Raw genomic sequence first — 16,296 nt, forward strand, 5'->3', positions numbered from 1 at the left:
CGCCCATTTAGAACAGAGATGCGAAGACATTTTTTTAGCCAGAGGGTGGTGAATCTATGGAATTTGTTGCCACGGGCAGCAGTGGAGGCCAAGTCATTGGGTGTATTTAAGGCAGAGATTGATAGGTATCTGAGTAGCCAGGGCATCAAAGGTTATGGTGAGAAGGCGGGGGAGTGGGACTAAAATGGAGAATGGATCAGCTCATGATAAAATGGCGGAGCAGACTCGATGGGCTGAATGGCCGACTTCTGCTCCTTTGTCTTATGGTCTTATATAATACATATGTTGACATGTAAAGTATATGGACTGGAAAGGTATAGAGGCATAAGGGCCAAACAAGGCAATTGGGACTAACACAGGAAGGCATCTCAGTCAGCATGGATGAATTGGGCCAAAGGCCCTTATGAATTTGTAGCAGCACCAGAATGCATTGCAGCATCTGATTTGGCAGGATACCATTAAGGTTTTCTTATTTTCTTGTCATACTTGAACATTGTTTTGAGCTTGGCGATCTGTGTATTTTGAGAGGTTGTGGGATGTTTATAAGATTTTATTGGGAACTTTTGGGTTGTAGCTCAAAATGGAAAAGATGTCTCCTGGAAATTGAATACTGTAGCTTCCTGGGATGTTCCAGTCTTATTCCATGTTTCATAACTTGTTGGTTTGTCTAGATGGGACGATAACAGCTCAGAAAACATCTGCTGAGGGACAGTTCCTGTGTGGGGGAGGGAATACAATGCTTTCATTTATACATCAGTGAGGTTAACCCTGTTGGAAATTGCCTGAAGCCAAGACATTTAGCTCACTTCAAGGTGCAGGAGAAAGTAATTCCACATGTACTGAGTGCCTTCAGATCACAGTACCTTTCTTTAATTGCTGCTAGTGAGAATAAAGGCGTGTACGAATGCTCAGTTCACACATTACTTTCAGACATCAGCTCATTAAACTGGGTAAAATGTTTGTTTTAAAAAATTGAGTGCAGAATAATGTAACCAAATGGTAAAATTAATTGTTCTCCAGATGGGTAACGCTTTTCACTAAAAGTATTTGACACAAATGAGCATGAATGAAAACATTGTTAAATCATGGTATTTTTTGGCCTCTTGCACTGCCTGGCTAGGGAAAAATTAAGCTAAATTCTGTTAAAAAACCCAAGGGCAAATGTACAGTCATATCATGATAATTATACTGTAGGAAATGCAGGTTGAGTAAACAAGGAAGCAAGTAATACACTAACATTCAAAAATTAGAATACAATCACGGTTTATCTTATTTTTAGAGTAGACTGAACTTTGAAATCAAAATTTAAAATGAGATCTTTACGAATCTGAATGAGGCCATGACAGGTTTGAGTGTGTGTACTTTGGTAGCAGTCTTTTGTTTTTGCATTTTTTGGTGTACACCAAGCAGATTCCTTGTAGACATTGGAGTGTTGTTGAAATAGATATTTATTTTTCAAACATTTTTGAATCTCCGATTTTAAAGTTGTACTAGCTTTAGAAATAGCATTTTTTGGGAACATTTGAACCCACTCAGCATTACTTAAGAGATGGAATATTATTAAAATGGAAAAAAATGCAGATTATATCAGCAACAAGCCTCAACAGAAAATCTGTTAATCTGATGTGAAAGTATATGCAGGCAGGCATTGCCAAATCAGTGGGTTTTTAGTTTTCATGAATATTCCCCTGAAATATCTGGTGAATATTAATATGCAGTTGATCTTGTTGTTTGTGTTTAGTTGTACCTGGCAATAATGTAACCACAGGTGCTGATATTTAATAAGGCTCCATGTCTTAGTTTAAGTGGTTTAAGGTGATGAGTTACTTTTGATCAGGACTTGCTGGCTGTGAATTAGTGTTTGAGATTCACATGATTATCCAGTTCCCATATCTATGTTAGTAGTAATGTGGGATATCACATCTGAGTTGGTTTGCAGACTGTTATTTGCTAAATATGCTATCTAGTCTCTTCATGAAAATGAACAGTATGACCAACAAAGCAGAGTTGCTTCATAGGATTTCGGCTGGAGATGATCTAAGCTTGCCAGCATGAAGCTCATCAGTTGTTAAATGGTATTTTGGCAATTGTGACATTTCATTTGTTTTAAATATGTTCAGATATTAGTTTAGGCAGCTTAACTTAAGCTGAACATAAAGCGGAACTTCCTGGTGCCAAACATTTTGATTCCAATTCTGATTCCCGTTCTGGCATGTCAGTCCAAGGCCTCCTCTTGTGTCACGATGAGGCCGCTGTCTGGGTAGCCTCCATCCTGAAGGCATGAATATTGATTTCTCCTTCTGGGTAAACAAATTCCCTCCCCCTCCCCTCTGCTATTCCCCACTCTGGCCTCTTACCTACCTTTCACCTCCCCTGGGTCCCCTCTTCGCTCCCTTTCTCCTTTGTTCCACTCTTGTCTCCTGTCAGATTCCTTTGCCAACCCTTTATCCTTTCAACCCACCTGCCATCACCTATCACCTACCAGCTAACCTCCTTCTCCACCCCCACCTTTAATTCTGGCATATTCCCCCTTCCTTTTCAGTCCTGGAGAGGGGTCTTGACCCAAAATGTCAACTGTTTGTTTATTTCCATAGATGTTACCTGAGATGTTGACAGTTTCTCTTCCCACAGATGTTGCCCGACCTGCTGAGTTTTTCTGGGATTTTTCCAGCATTTTTCCTCCATATTTCCAGTTTCTGTATTTTTTTTAAAAAATGTTTTTCAACCCAACATTATTCACTAAAAAGATGCACAAAGGTGCCAGCAGTGTTTTGATTTTGTTTTTAATTGGAACGTTTAGAGTAATGGGATGAAGAGATGATTATGAAGAATATATTAAGATATGTTCCATAATTTCTGTACCATGTGCAGTTTTAAACATCTGCCAAAAGGGCAAATGAAAGTCAGTGAGCAACATACATGTGGCAGGATTCTGCCAGAACTATCATAGGGAACAATTTAAAATGCTTGGATATTTTCCAGTGAACCAGACATTTTGAAAGAGATGTTTAAAGTAATGGTGAATTTTGACAGTGGTGCAGGAATATGATTTGCTTTTGGTTGGATCACTTTCCACGTTCCCCGGAACATACTGGTACAATTCTATTCTGTCACCTTAAAGGAGAAGTCTCACATCAGCCTTTACTTTTGGTTTGCTGCAATGAAATTTCACAATGTACGAAAACTACAGCAAACTGTCAGGTCAGCAGAAAAGGTCATTGGCCGCAGTCTACCTTCACTGTAGGACTAGTATGTCTCCAGGACAAAGGAGGAAGCATGAAAAGTCATTGTGAGCACCATCCAACCAGCAAACTGCTTTTTCCAAAATCTTTGTTCTCAAAAGTGCTATAAGGGCTATTAAAACATAAAACCACGCCATCTTAAACATTTCTTCCCTGATGCAGTTAATTTCATCAGTCATTCTAGTTAGTCTCACACCCCTTCCATCTATTACCTCCACCACTGCACTGCATAAACCACTTTTTGCAATGCTATTTGCAATGTGAATATTTGCTGATATTTATCTATGAACATTTTATTTCATAGCCATACTTGAACATCTGACTTTATTTAACATATATTTCTTCCTTATAATTGTTATTGCATTTATTACATGTCAAGCCCTGACCAACACATGACAGCAAATTCCTGATGCATGTAAATGTATATAGCAAATAAAGTTGATGATCGGTAATGAAGAATTAAAAATGTCAAATATTGCAAATTGTGAGGTTTTTATGTAATTGATGCAATGTTATGCTGAACATTACTGCATAATGTAAAGATATTTACTTATGTATGTGAAGTATGTAATAAATAAAGTCACTTCAATTCAAATATTTGAAGGGACTATGAGAAGATTCAAGATGTACACCATTACACTTGTATTGTTCCAGTAAGATACTACAGGAGACACAACATAAGGCTTAGAAACTCTTAAGTAGGCTTAACATTTTTTGTGTGCTACACGAAGGAATTTATTCCAAAATAAAAAAAAATTAAAGATACAGTCCTTCTGGCCTGTTGAACTGCAGAGCCCAGCAATCCACCTACTTAACCCTAGCCTATACACAGGACAGTTTGCAATGACCAATTGATCTGCAAACTGGTATCCCTTTTGGAATGTCGGGAGAAGCTGGAGCAATTGGAGGAAACCCATGTGCTCACGGGAAGGACGTACACAGCAGCTGAATTGAACTGGGCCAACCGAGCACTCACCACTGTGCTACCTCGGTGCTCCTACAGAGCATGCTCACAGTTCACTCACCCTAACCTCTAAGTCTTTGGATTGGAGGAGGAAATCGAAGCACCTTGTGGAAACCCACGTGGCTCTGGGGAGAACGTACAAGATCATGGTGGGAATTGAACCCTGGTCACTGGCTCTGTAAAAGGTTGTGCTAACTGCCATGCCACCATGCCTCCCATTTTCTGGAACGCTGTTTTTGTTCCGGGTCACCTTTGTGGAAGATTTCCTTGTTTGTGGCAGTAACGTGCAATAATATCATGCACACGAAATTAGCAGGTTTGTGGTTCTTAATAGCACAGGCCAGTCAGAGAGTAGCCGACCTTTTGCAAGGCCAGTGATATTGGCTTCAGCATGATTTACAGAGGGACTCACCTGACCTGGCACCCTCCAGTAGGTAGTTTCCCTTTTCTGATTGTACATCTTTGGTCAGATTGAACCAGGAGGAGCCTAGACAGGATATCACATGGATATTCTCTCCAAGCAAGACACATAAAAGTTGCTGGTGAACGCAGCAGGCCAGGCAGCATCTCTAGGAAGAGGTGCAGTCGATGTTTCAGGCTGAGACCCTTCGTCAGGACTAACTGAAGGAAGAGTGAGTAAGGGATTTGAAAGTTGGAGGGGAGCCTGTGGCAATGAATTCCACAGATTCACCACTCTAGTTAAAGCAATTCCTGATCTCTGTTCTAAAAGGATGTCCCTCTATTCAGAGGCTGTGGCTCTGGTTTTAGACTTTTTCGGAGAACTACCTTTAACCGCAATCCCAGCAAGCTGCAGTCAGCACTGTCCATCCTGCAAGTACTGCAGGAGAAGGATCTTGTGGCGTATTTTCTTGAACAGACTATCAGTACCATTTGGCAGAGTGTCTTGTCATCAGAGCTCACTAGCAAGCACCAAGAGCTTGCCTTTCTGCAGTGACAGAGGCCTCCCTGTCCCATCTCTCCAGAAAGGTGATAATTTCTCTCCCAGTGTATGCTACACTGAGATGGCTGTGATGAGGATGAGGTGCTCTGCCACTACTTTGTGAACAGGGCATTTACAAAGCAGCCTGGAAGGGGATGAGGACTCCTTGTCAAGGGTCATTCCGAGCAGCTAGGTAACAGAGGTCTCTCTGATCTTCAGGTGAATCCTGGGAATACATCCCCCAACATCAAGTGCTGCTGAAGATGATCAAGTCGATGAAAGGCAGAGTTTGCTGAAACTTGATGGTCCTCCAATACAAAGAGGGAGTGCTGCTGATTGGCACATTCCTAACTGCAGGGACGTGCCCCAACAGATGCACAGAAGTGTGGTGCAGTCAATGCAAAGGTTTTGTGGGGAGGAACTGTAGTCTAAGGTCTTCCTGCTGCTGAACAGTGAGGGGCTTGGTGCTGTGAAGGAGCCTTTGAAAGTTTTCTATCACCCAAAGAGTGCTGGTGGTGCTCTGCGCCCAGACTGCAGTCATACTACAAATGTATAGAACCAATTACGCTGTAAATGTTTAAACTGAATGACAGAGTGTAAAGAAAGCCATGCACTTTTTTTTGTCTTTTTATATGGTATATTTTTATAATAAACTTTATTTTGAAATAAATGCCTTTCCTGTTGTCTACTACTCCCAATGTCTACTACCAATTTCCTTTGAACACTCCCCAGCCACTGAATCTCATCTGCCACCACCCCCAACACATTTAGGTACTGCACCTCTTCCTGCCCATCCTGAACAGGAATAATTTGCCACCTTTGTTTTGCATATTTTCTGTGAAACCGTAGACTTTGAGATAACATGGAGGAGGGACAATTGTTCATTATACAAATTCATCAGGATTTACAGTGCCTACTCCAGAAAGCAAGCTGTTATACAGTTGCAAGAAAAAGTTTGTGAACCCTTTGCAATTACTAAGCTTTCTGCATTAATTACTCATAAAATGTGGTCTGATCTTCATCAAAGTTACAATAATAGACAAACACAATCTGCCTAAACTAAAAACATAATCAGAGAATCTGTAGATGCTTCAAATCCAAGCAACACACACAAAATACTGGAGGAATTCAGCAGGCCAGGCATATGTAAAAGAGTACAATCGACACTTCGGGCCGAAACCCTTCAGCAGGACTGGTGAAACGAAGATGAGTAACTTTAAAAGGTGGGGGGAGGGGAAAGAGAAACACCAGGTGATAGGCAAAACGGGGAGGGGAAGGGATGAAGTAAAGTGCTGGGAAGTTGATTGGTGAAAGAGATGCAGGCCTGCAGAAGGGGAGTCTGATAGGTAGAGACAGAAGGCCATGGAAGAAAGAAAAGGAGGAAGGAGCACCAGAGGGAGGTGATGGACAGGCAAGGAGATAAGGTGAGAGAGGGAAAAGGGGACGGGGAATGATGAAGTGAGGGGGGAATTACAGGAAGTTTGAGAAATCGACGTTCATGCCATCAGGTTGGAGGCTCCCACGATGGAATATAAGGTGTTGTTCCTCCAACCTGAGTGTGATCTCTTCGCGTCAGTAGAGGAGCCCATGGATTGACATATGGGAATGAGCAGTGGTGTTAAAATGGGTAGCCACTGGAAGATCCCACCTCTGGTGGATGGAGAGTAGGTGCTCGGTGAAACAGTCTCCCAATCTATGTTGGGTCTCATCAATATACAGGAGGCCACACTGGACACAGGATATGACCCCAACAGACTCACAGGTGAAGTGTCACCTCACCTGGATGGACAGTTTGGGGTCCTGAATGGTGGTGAGGGAGGAGGTGTAGGGGCAGATGTAGCACTTATTCTGCTTGCAAGGATATGTACCAGGAGGGAGATCAATGGGGAGGGTTGAATAGACAAGGGAGTCCCTGTGGATAGTAGAAAGTGGGGTGGGGTGGGGTGGGGAAAATGGTAGAAGTTGTATGCTGGACGCGGAGGCTGATGGTGTGATAGGTGAGGACAAGAGGAACCCTATCCCTGATAGTGTGGTAAGAGGATGAGGTAAGAGTAGACATGCATGAAATGAAAGGGATGTGGTTGAGGGCAGTGTCATCTCTGCCGCATCTGCTCTTAGGATGAGGCTTTTCATTCTAGAATAAAGGAGATATCCTCCTTTTTCAAAGAAGGGGGCTTCCCTTCCTCCACCATCAATGCTGCCCTCAACCACATCTCTTCCATTTCACGCATGTCTGCTGTTACCCCATCCCCCCTCCCTCTACCAGGATAGGGTTCCTCCTGTCCTCAGCTACCACCCCACCAGCTTTCGCGTCCAGCACATAATTCGCTGGAACTTCCACCATCACCAACGGGGTTCCACCACCAAGCACATCTTCCCTCCCTGCACGCCCCTCCCCCCCAATTTTTGCCTCCTTCTGGCAGTTATCCTTGCAAGCAGAACAACTGCTACACCTGTCCCTACACCTACTCCCTCACATGAGGCAACACTTCACCTGTGAGTCTGTTGGGGTCATGTACTGTGTCCGGTGCTCCCAATGTGGCCTCCTGTATACTGGTGAGCCCCGGTGTAGTTTGGAAGACCGTTTTGCTGAGCACCTATGTTCCATCTGCCGGAAGAAGCGGGATTCCCCAATGGTTATTTTAATTCCACTTCCCATTCCAATTCCAATATGTCAATTCACGGCCTCCTTTACTGTTGTGATGAGGTCACACTCGGACTGGAGGAGAAACACCTAGTATTCTGTCTGGATGGCCTCCAACCTGATGGCAGAAGATCGATAGCTCGAACTTCCGGTAATGGCCCCTGCCCTCTACTTGACCAGTCCTCATCCTCTTTTCCTTCTGTCACCTTACCTCCTTGCCTGCCCCAGAGCTTGATAGGTTCTTCATTTAGTCAGGGCTGGAAAGGTTATGGGCAGGAGGCAGGAAAATGGATCAGCCTTGATGAAGTGGTGGAGGGGAATGGACTAATTCTGCTCCTTTGTCTTCGTTGTATGGTAAAACTTGAGCAACACACACAGCATGCTGGAGGAACTCAGCAAGTCAAACAGCATCTATGGAGAGGAAAAAAAGCAGTCAATGTCTTTGGCAGAGACCCTTCAGGATTGGTAAGGAAGAGAGCAGAAGTCAGAATAATATGGTGGGGGCAGGGAAGGGTGGCAGGTGATGGGTGTGTGGAGGTGGGTGGGGGAAGGAAAATGAAGTGAGAAGCTGGGAGGGCAGATGTGGATGAGATAAAGAGCTGTACGAAGACATCTGATAGGAGAGACAGTGGACCATGGAGTATAAAACTTAGATTGATTTTTCAAATAGTTGTTATCCAGCTGAGAAATGGGCATAATGTTTGCCATATCTTTGTTATAAAATCTCCAGTTTAATGGCTTGCTCCTTTATAGGTTCAATTTTTCTGGTGAAATCTTGTAATGAATTTTAAAAAGCTAAATCTTTAGCTCTTCTATTGAAACATGAAAGTTATTCCATAATTTTGCACACAGCTCAAGGCTGTTTGTCCTCCTACCACAAAATCATGCACCCATGAATTATTATGGAATACTTCATGTATTAACTTCAAGGCCTTCAATTTTTTTTATATGTCACAGTCCTGCAGTTCTATGTATCTCTTTTACTCCATTGAACTCCCGCCTCCCCATCCCTCAACAAAAACAGTTTTGGAATTTGACTGCCTCTAAATCATTCCATTGTTGGCATTCATGCCATGGGCTGCCAAGGCCATAAGCACTGGAATTCCTGTCTTAAACCTCTCTGCCTATCTGTCCGATTTCCTCCCTTTCAAATGATCCTTTAATCTCCCACTTTGTACAAGACTTTGGTCATGTGCACTGATCAGTTATAGCACAAGCTTTTAATTTATTACATATTCCTTTTAGTACTTTAAAAGCTACTGTTTAAAGAAAATAAGTTGCTTTTGTTGTAAAACTGTCGCCCTAAAGATCCCTTTCATTAACTGGTTGCAGTCATTGGAGGTTGTGCACTACAAAAGAATTTCATTGTCCTAACTATGTGACTATTTTCAACTACTCGGGTATTAAAACTAAGCTGCCATTATAATGTGGTTATGTATCTGGTGTTTAATAATGACATGTTTCTACTGAGAAATGAGCAATATTTTAATCTTGTTACCTTTGTTTAAGAAAGTTTTATTTACTTTATACTTTCTCCTCACAGTATGAGTCACTTGCATCGTGGATTGACTTGAATTGACTAGGGTATTCCACTGCCAAGAGTGCAGGATGTTTTGTATGGGAGGCCTTTAAAAGTAGAACCCTTTCATTAAGTTTTTTTTAAAAATAAGCTGTACCTGTTGTGAGGCTCTTATTTAAAGTGGTAATACAGTGGGTTCTGGTTAATTGTGCCATTGGTGTATTTGCACGAACCCTTAAAGAACAAAAACTAACTGAAAAATAGCTGGGATTCCCTTTGTTTATTTGGGGCACTGTGCTGCATAATTGGGAGAGGAGACTGTTGCTTAAAGTTTCTAACTAGTATCGGTCATATGCACTTGTGGGGCAGTTAAACATTCCACTGTACTTAAGAGCAAACAGTGTTTAAGTAACTTCAGTTACGTGTGTTTATCACTGAACACTGAACTACGGTGAGCAAAACCACTTATCACTGTTCGTAAAAAGTAAGCAGTAAGACAATTCAGAATGGTTTTGCTCACCGTGGTTTCAAGCATTCAGGATTGGAGATGCCAAAAATGGCCTGAAGTGAAAATAAAACAACTTCACTATTTCAACAAGTTTGGAACTACGAAGAATTTGAAGGGATCCACAATCATCTTGAATGTTAAACTGAAAATGAAGATTTGGAGGATGCAATCATATGAAGGCAGTCCATTATCTGCACTAGGTGTCAGTGCTGATTTTGTTAATTTACAGTCAATCAAAAGAAAATGGCAAGTACACTGGATGAATTCCTTTGTTAACTATTAAGAACTAATACACAGTTTTAAAGTGCTATAGTAATATTGATAGTGTTCTAATTTGTTCTGTATTTCATTTAAATACATAATTTTTACCCAGTTAAATGGTAGTTTTTTCTGCTTTATACATTTTAACTACATCCTTGAAGCTTTGGCTAACTGGAGCAGCTGCTTAATTGGGCCAAAATGTACTGATCCCAATGTGTCCCAATTAACCTGAACCCACTATATACCCATATTCTTTTCTTTTGCCTTTTTCTGTTTTCACCATCTATTTAAGAAAAACATGGCTGGATGCTCTTTTCTGAAGTCTGCACCTTTTCTGTTACTGAGCTTGCGATGGGAAAAAGTAAAAGTGCATTGGAGAATCTACAATCCTCCTTACATTTTGGTCATAATAGAACACGAATGCATCCTGTGCAGATTTGCACTGGTGAACTGACACCTGGCTGCCAATTGGTATTGTTTCCAGAACCTCTAGTCTTTCTAAAGTCCCAGATTCCCCTCCTGCTGGCTTAATTGGTAAAACAATAGAATGTGTTTCAGCTATTTAGTAGAGTAGTGCCCTAATTTGAATTACTTTCGAAACAGTCGATTTCAACTGAACACCAAAGACACTGGCAAATTTCTGCAGATGTACTGTGGAGTGTAATCTAACTGGCTGCATCACTGTCTGGTAAGGGGAAGGGCACTGCACAGGATCAAAATCTGCTGCAGAAAGTTGTGAACTCAGTCAGCTCCATCATGGCCTCTAGCCTCCCCAATGTCCAGGATATCTTCAAATAGCGATGCCTCAAAAAGGTAGCATACATCATTAAGAATTCCCATTAGCTAAGACATACCCGCTTTATTACCATCAGGGAGGAGATACAGGAGCCAGAAGGCACACACTCAATGATTCAGAAACAGATTCTTCCCCTCTGCCATCTGGTTACTGAATGGATATTGAACCCATGAACACTACCTCATGTTTATTTTTATTCACTTTTTGTATTATCTATTTAATTAAACTTAAAAAATATATACTGTAATTTACAGTTTTTAATGTATTGCAATGTACTGCAGCACATAACAAATTTCACAACATATGCTGGTGTTATTAAACATGGTTCTGATTCGTTTTTACAAGGTAAGTCCATCTTTCCAGTTTCAGACACACAGATGAGCTAACTTTAAATGCCTGCCCATTTATGTTATAAATTTATCGATTAGTTATATACAGACGTTTGTACTTATCTATGATTTATGGTGATAGCAATTAGAAATAGGTACCTGGTATCATATCACTGAGTTTATTATGAGAGGAATCTAAATCTTCCTGGTATAGAGTTTGTCATGTTAATTCCTCAAGAGGTGTTTTAGAGGAAATTCATATTGTCAGGGAGAAAGTACCTGAGGTATTTGTGGCCTTACAGGGCATTAAGGTGGCCAACTTTCCAGGCTTGACCAAATGCATCCTTGGACTTTGTGGGAGGCTTCAGAGGCCCTTGCAGTGTTATTTGCTTTATTGGCAGCCACTGGTAAAGTACCCAAAGCCAAATAAGGTGACTGATGTTGTTTTGTTGTTTTAAGAGTAGCAAGGACAATGTAGGGAACTACAGGCCAGTCAACCTGATATGAGTATGGAGAGGTTACTGGAAGGAACCCTGAAGGGCAGGACCTATCAGCATTTGTATAGGCAAAGTCTGATCAGAAGGCATCAACATGGCTTTTTGTGTGAGAAGTTATGCTTGAGAAAAAAAATTTAGTTTTTTGAAGAAATAACCAAAAGGGTAAGTGAGAGGAGGGAAATGGATGTTGTGTGGTTGGACTTAAATGAGTTTTTTGACAAGGCCTTGTGTGGTAGGCTGGTCTTGGAGGTTAGGTCCCGTGGAGTGCTAACAGAAGCTTGTCAGGTGGATTCAAAATTAGCTCAGGGGCAGGAAGCAGGGGTTGGTGGTTTAAGGTTGTTTCTTGGAATGGAGGAGGACAGTAACTACTGATGTGCCACTGCGGTTGGAGGACATACCCTTCTTGATTATGTATTGAAATGATTTGGATGTGAGTGCATGAGGCTTGATCAGTAAGATTGCAGAAGACAGAAATTAGGTATTGTTTATAGTGAAGAAGGATAACGCAGATTATGGGGATCTGGATGTGTTAGGCAATTGGGCTGAGGAGTGGCAAATGGATTTGAATACAGGTAAGAGTGAAACAAAGCATTTTGGAAAGCCAAGCCAATGTACGACTTGTACTGTGAAGTGTAAGATACGAAAGGGAGCATAATGCAATGGAAGGACTTAGGAGTACAAGTGCATAATTTGTTGAAAGCAGTATCACAGGTAGACAGGGCAGTGAAATAGGCATTTAGCATTTTGGGCTTTATTAATCAGGTCATTAAGTATAAGAGTTGGAACATACCTTGCAATTGTTTAAGTCATTAGTGATTCTGCTCTTGGGGTATAGTGTATAGTTTTGGTCACTCTGTTATTGGAAAGACATGGTTAAACTGGCAAGTGTTCAGAAAAGATTTAAGAGGATCTTGCCAATAGAGGGACTGAGTTATAGGTAGAGGTTGGCCTTATTCCTTGAGATTTATGCAAATGAGGGGTACCCTTATAGAAGTCTTAAGCAGGAGAAATTCTGCAGATGCTGGAAATCCAGAACAATGCACACAAAGAGCTGCTTGACGAAGCAGACAATCTCAGCAGTTTCACAGGTGCAATGTTGCCTCACATGGAAGGACTGGAACTTTATAGAAATGTTTAAGATTATGAGAAACATAGATAAGGTGGATGATGAGTCTTTTTCCCAAGGGAGAGGAGACCAAAACTAAGGGGCATCGATTTCGAATGTGAGGGGAAAGATTTACATTTTTGACCATATTGCCACAGAACAACAAATTTCACAGCATATGTTAGTGTTAATAAACCTGGTTCTGATTCTCAAAGATAGTCAACCACTAGAGGTTGTTGGGATGGGAGGGTGAGGGTGGTGAAGTTGGTAAGGAAGTTTTATGTGATATGTTGTGCCAGAACTTCACATTTGTAGATGTTACTTAACTGGAAGCATGGAGTCAGAAACTGATTAAAATCAAGTCTCCAGGTAGGTCCCCTGCTTTGGCAGATTTACAAACAGTCTTAAGCCATCTTTGCCTGAAATATGGGTTGCTTTTCCTACCATCTGCTGAAATTGGCAAATTTGATAGAAATCCTGTTTCAGAGCAATTCTATAAGGTTGTACTTCCCCTTCCCCCAAAACCAAAACAGTCAACCACTTAGAATCACTTGCTTTGTGATGTAGGTGCTGTGCAGTAATAGATCTCAATTGCATTGGGGGAAGATTCCAGGCTTTGTCTCCATCAAATAATGCTGACTAATAATCTGTAACATACTTGATGGCTTCATAAAGAAAGTGATGTTGGAGAGGAGAGGAGAACTGTAATTTTACAGGCTACCATTAATATGTAGCAGTCAACTAATCATTGCAACATGCTGGCAATATTTTTGTGATAAGGGAGAAAAAGATAAAAGCTGTATTTAGAAGGTAATTTGTGGAAATTGTTTATTGGGTTATGAAATAACTTTAAGAGCAGATACTTTGGGAATATATTGGAAGAGGCAGAAATTGTAATGCCTTCCATCTTGCCGAATCTTTTAAACTTGTTGGATAGTCAGGATAATGAATATACTCTCAGGTTCCATTGGGTACATGCTTACTGTGGTGTCTTTTGAGAGAAAATGGCTGGAGGCTGCAGTGCACACAACACAAATATCTCTGACTGTTTAGACTTAGTCCACAGTTGCCTTTCTAAATTGTCTGGTTTAGGATTACATATTACCTTCAGTTGCTGTTTTGTTTGTTTTGCCTAAAATGGAATGCTGGATTGCATCCAGAGCAACATTCCATTAGCAGAAGGTATAACAAGAACAGACATGATATCTGAAATGGAGTTGTTTTTCCCCCTAGGAAAGAGAAATAGTAAAATTGCAGCTTGTGGTGACAAGCAGAGGCTAAACTGCCATCAATCAAGGCCAAGAAAGTTAAGGACTGGTATTATTTGGTGACACGCTCATTTTTCTCTGACATACCTAAACTGCTGCTACGCTGATATTTAGGTTTAACCATTTGACCATGCTACAGCTTGCTAAGGATCCACCAGATCTGGAATAATATGATTTTGTCGTTCAGGCAGACAGGAGGGAGCTGGTCCACACCCCTAAGGAGGTATTGACATTGTTACAGAGTTTCTCAGTCTTGGCATCAGGTTCACCAGCGCTTCTGATCTGCTGCAACCTTCGGAGATCCTTGTACACGAGCTTAAAACATTGATTTAATTGGCCCGAAGATCATTTTATTTCCTAGTTTTATTGTGTATATGAGTAGAGTTTCTTTTTAAAATAACTGCGCAAATGATTTGGTCAGTGGGTAGAGACAGTGAGAAAATGAACAGGGGAAATTATAAATTACGTTAACCTAAGCATGCATATAGAGTTTCTGTTTGACAATGTTTCGGTTAAGTGTAAGGCCTTTGTAAAACCTGCAAGTGACATCAGGCAACTTCCTATGGTTAATCTAGACTACTCTTTCTAGAGAGACTGATGTTTTAAGTGTAACGTGCTGTAATGTTTCACTGCTAATGTAATGGCCTCTCTGTAATCTTTCACTGCTAATATAATGGTTTCTCTGTAGCAGCAGTGTTTGGGTTATGACTGGAGATAACGGAGGCTTTGGAATGTGTGCCATCCAATGAGAGGCATGTTGTTTCTTTCTTGTGGGTCTGAGAGAAGGGATTCGCGGTCTCTTGTCAGCGAGAGATGAAGAGAGAAGACGCGAGGGGAGAGAGTCGGTAGACCACCAGATGGAGTGTACTTGGAGCGAGGGTCCGAAGGTTAGCGACGCTTGAAGGAGGTCAATGGGAGTTGGATGATTCCATGAGCTCCGACATGCACTTTAGACTGTTTCATTAAAATGGGCCCTTTTTATTTTCTTCACTAACCCTATAGTCAGATTAAGACTTTATAAAGTTCATTTGTTTAATTACATATGGTGAACTGTCTGATATTTTGTGGTTCAGATTTATAACTGGGCAACACATCAAGCAGCAGCCACACAAATGTGATTTCTCAGTTTGGCTGGGCCAGAGGCTGTCTTCCCCTAGACAAACGTGTACTGGCTGAACCTGAGGGTTACATAAGTTTTAATATTACATTTACTATTAAATCCTGTTAAGGGATGCCAATCATATCTCTGTGCTATGTAGAGTAGTATTGCAGTGGTATAACAGATGCCGAAGTGAATATTCCTATTAGATATTGTGGGGATTCTGTTTGCTTTTGACCTGGAATTTTTTGGAACTTCCACAACAATAGTATCCTTATTGAACATATTCAGAAATCTGAAATTCAAGATGATACTTATTCATCACAGTATATCTTGGAATCTTCTCTTCAGCTCTGCAAAAATCTTCCTTTAGCAATGGGTATTGAATTGACTTAGTTCTGGTACTTGACTGATAGCTTGACTGGTACCATATCCGATGCAGACTTTGGTGACCATGGTTTTCCATATAGATCTATCCTTCGTTTTTTGGATGACTTCCATTTCCTCTATGTAGCCACCTGGCTAGGCTTTTGATGTACATAAGCCGAGGTCTTCCTGTAGGTTTACTCCCCTCAATCTTTCCAGAGAGTATGAGTTTTTCTAGTTCATCTTTCCGCATGATGTGTCCCAGGAATCTGAGTTGTCTTCCTCTTATTGTTGGTATGAGTAATCGAACTGTTTGGGCTCTTCTAAGAACTTCTTCATTTGATGTGTGTGTGGTCCATGATATTTTTAACATTCTCCTGTAGAACCATAATTCAGCTGCTTCTAGTCTCTTTTCCATTGCTAGAAAAATGGTCCAGCATTCACTTCCATAAGTCAGCATAGAATAAATGTAGCACTGCTGTATTCTGTTTTTAGTGTACGTGCTCATCTTTCTGTTTGTTAATATGGTCTTCATTTTTTGGAAAGCTTATTTCGCCATTGCTATTCTGTATTTGATATCTGTGTCACACCTGCCATTACTTGTTATTAGGCTGCCAAGATATTTGAAATTGTTGACCTGTTTGATGTTTGTATTTCTGATCTTGATCACACATTGTGGGATGTTTGTCTTTCTGGAGATGACCATGCTTTCTGTCTTTTTGGTGTTGGTTGAGAGGCCTCTGCAATTACTTTCTGCT

At 41.1% G+C, this 16,296-nt stretch overlaps 1 protein-coding gene across 4 annotated transcripts in view; it reads left to right on the plus strand.

The window, feature by feature from the left end:
- Positions 1–16,296, plus strand: part of LOC134350514 (tyrosine-protein phosphatase non-receptor type 14-like) — a 263,210-nt gene that overhangs the window by 61,082 nt on the left and 185,832 nt on the right. Inside the window, exon 1 of one of the 4 annotated variants that reach the window (XM_063055790.1) lies at positions 14,247–14,296. The exons of the other annotated variants lie outside the window; for them this stretch is intronic. The gene's annotated coding sequence lies outside the window, so the exon portion shown is untranslated. Of the gene's footprint in view, positions 1–14,246; positions 14,297–16,296 lie in introns of those variants that run through there. 4 annotated transcript variants of the gene reach the window in all.

Source organism: Mobula hypostoma, chromosome 8 (assembly GCF_963921235.1).
Source record: "Mobula hypostoma chromosome 8, sMobHyp1.1, whole genome shotgun sequence".
Lineage (NCBI taxonomy): Eukaryota > Metazoa > Chordata > Chondrichthyes > Myliobatiformes > Myliobatidae > Mobula > Mobula hypostoma.